Source organism: Salvelinus sp. IW2-2015, unplaced genomic scaffold (genome assembly GCF_002910315.2).
Source record: "Salvelinus sp. IW2-2015 unplaced genomic scaffold, ASM291031v2 Un_scaffold2235, whole genome shotgun sequence".
NCBI classification, from domain to species: Eukaryota; Metazoa; Chordata; class Actinopteri; order Salmoniformes; family Salmonidae; genus Salvelinus; species Salvelinus sp. IW2-2015.
Window position 1 is genome coordinate 78,473 of NW_019943565.1, and position 3,572 is coordinate 82,044.

Below are 3,572 nucleotides of genomic sequence, written 5' to 3' on the forward strand. Positions count from 1 at the left end.
TCTCCTACATTACTTTCACATTTCCACAAACTTCAAAGTGTTTCTTTTCAAATGGTAACAAGAATATGCATATCCTTGCTTTAGGTCCTGAGCTATAGGCAGTTAGATTTGGGTATACCATTGGAGGAGAAAATCGATCCTTAGCAACATGCCTATGTATTTTGCATTTAGACATAATAAATATACATTTCCAATAACAATTACTTAGAATTAAACAACAATACAAAAAAAATGCTTTATTAAGCTATACAGTCATTCTACAGTGCCTTTGAATTCACTTTAAGAAACACGAGTTTGTCCAGTCTTTGGTTTGAGTATCATGTGGTGAGCTATGCATGCCTAATTTGTTAATTTAGCATAGCAGATGCTCTTATATTCCCATGCCCACAGTCAACACAAATCTATTTTGTAACAACAATATCATGGAATAAAATATAATAAATTAGTAGATAGTTTCCAAGGTGTAAAAAAAGTTACAAGTGCATATACTGTAGGCATACCTGATGATAGGCGGCTCTGTGTTAAAACACATTTATTTTTCTCAAATTCGACGATTAGATACTCTGGTGCAGCAGCAGGCGCTTCCCTTCATTGTCTTGCACTGGTGTGATATTAAAAGATTCTGCTTGTCTCCAGTCATGTAATTTGAAGTAGAATTGCATAAATGTTGTTTAAAAAAAGGCAATATCATTCTCAGAATCAAAATAAGATGATAGGATCATTTTGCATTGCTTTTATGATAAGGAGAAATTTCCCCCTAACCCTTGTCCGCGGGTGGAATGTGAAATCTACAACCTTCTCGACAACTTTGGCCATGTTAGCGCTAATCTTACAAATGAACGAACAGATTCAAAACACCATATCTAAAGGCTCTGGTCGTCCGCGTATTTGAGGGTAAAGTAGGGCATGTTCTCTGCTATCACTTTCGTTTCATTTTGGGTACAGAGGAGGGTCACTGTCTTTTTCAAGTCATGGGATGAAATATATTTAACTAGAAGGGTCACCATTATTCTTACAGAGGTAGGTCCGATGAAACTTACAGTCCCTTAAACAGTTCACAAGCGACCTCAGTCAAGAACTGAAGATAGATCTGACAGACAAACACCAAAACCTGAAAACCCACATCTTTCCTTCTCACACTACACTCTTCCCTCTTTCTCTCTCTTTCTCTACATCTTGCTTAAAGAAAAATAAAAAAAAAACAAAAATAAAAAAAAAAAAAAAAAAAAAAAAAAAAAAAATAAAAAAAATAAATAAAAAAATAAAACAAAAAAAAAAAAAAAAAAAAAAAAAAAAAAATAATAAAAAAAAAAAAAAAAAAAAAATAATAAAAAAAAATAATAAAAAAAATAAAAAAATAAAAAATAATAAAAAAAAAAAAAGTAAAAACAAAAAAAAAAAAAATAAAAAAAAAATACAAAAAAATAATAAAAAAATAAAAAAAAAAAAAAAAAAGCAAAAAAAAAAAAAAAAAAAATAAAAAAAAAAAAAAAAAAAAAAAAAAAAAAAATAAAAAAAAAAAAAAAAATAATAAAAAAAAAAAAAACTTTTTTACTCTTTCTCTCTTTAAAAAAAAAAAAAAAACTAGATCTTAAAAAAAAAAAAAAAAAAAAAAAAAAAAAAAAAAAAAAAAAAAAATAAAAAATAAATAAAATACAAATATAACAATATAAAAAAAAAAAAAAAAAAAAAAAATAAAAAAAAAAATAAAAAATAAAAAAATAAAATAAAGAAAAAAAAAAAAAAAAAAAAAAAAAAAAAAAAAAAATAAAAAAAAAATAAAAAAATAAAAAAAAAAAATACAAAAAAAAAAAAAATAAAATAAAAAAAAATAATATAATAATAAAAGTCAAGGAACTGAAGATAGATCTGACAGACAAAACCAAAACCTGAAAACCCACATCATTTCCTTCTCACACTACATCTTAAATACTTTGAGGGCTTGTTTCCCAGRCACATATTAGGCCTAGTCCTGGACTAAAAGCCTATTTTAAAGTAGATTCTACATTGTGCATACTTTTTAGTCCAGGGCTTAATCTGTGTCCAGGAAACAGGCCCTGAACATTTGATAAACGGGGTTCTTCATTTTGTTGATGGACCTGGGCTCATTGTCATTCAATGATACAACACCATGGAGGAGATTCCCAACTCTAGTTCTTATCATGACAATAATGTTTTAAAACATCATACAAATCATTAACACAGTTGTTCATATTACAGTTTCAGAAAAGGGAAGTTGTTAAAGAGCAGCGCTTTAGGAAAGTTGGACAAACATCTAATGCAGTGAGTTGATAAAATCTTGTTACCAAGAGGAAATGCTCTCTCTTCTCCATCCTGAACACAGAGGGGAATGACGTGTGTGAGCTCACGTTCAAGCCCAACATTCAAATAAGAGGCAAATTGGTTGCAGTCAGATCATTAGTCCCAGAGAAATAGATAACAAAGTCACCTTGAGTTACTCAAGTTGATCAACTTCGCTTTCTCTATGAGATACAACAGAGAGTTTGTCTGCACAATTTTCTTTACACAACTGTTGTTAGGTGTAGCCATCAACGCTTGTGCACATAGCCACGCGAAATAGGGGTGCTATAGAACCCCCTGAAAAATGAAAAAGGGAAAAAACGAACAAAAAACAGCGCCCAGCGCCCACCATCATACTGCTTTCTGCGGCTATGCTTGTGTAATTGCTTTTGCACATAAAATCTCCCTACAACCTTATCAAATGGGTCGATGCCTCCTTTTATATCAGTTGTGTAACTTGAGGGTGTACGCTACGTCTGGAACAACAGTGGAAGTCCCATAAAATTGTATAAAGCATCAGGTAGCCTAGCCTGTAGATATAGTAATTACATTTGGGAACATAACTAATAAGGCTAATAAGTCTACATGTACAGCTTACCTATTTATATTTAACATTTCTGTATCACATGGAAAAATGTCTAAAGGTGTCACAAATGAGTTTAAACACAGCTGTCTCTAGTCTCCAGTCTCTACAACCACAGTCACAATAATCAAGGGGCACATACCGAAGAGATGCAGTAGCGTCACCTTCAGTTTTTTTCTTTGAGAAAACAGCATTGTAGCCTACAGTCCATACAATCATCCAACTGGTTCCACACAATCATCTACAAATAACGTGACATAGTCTGAGATACTCGACAAGAGCGCCCAGACATTGAGTTTGTTAGTTTAAGCTGTCCCAGGGGCCGGGTGGGCGGAGTTTGAAACAACTACCACTCCATCTACAGCTGTATTTGCTTTTCACACACAACACAAAAAAGAGGAGGGGCATGGAGGGAGATATTATCCTGTGATCAGAGCGGCAACGTTGGTGGTGTACCCAGGAATCTTTGCATTGTTTTTCAATATGATGAAACCGCATCAAAGGTAACACCTGTTCATTTGTCTCTCAAAAGACTTTTATAGATGAACTTATCCTGTGTGCATTCTTTCTAGCCCAGATAATTGTTGAATGTTGAGTGATGGTGGATGAGCATTCCATTTCTCAAAGCTCATCATTAAGCTAAGGACCCTGGAACTAAACACCTCTCTCTGCAACTGAATCCTGGACT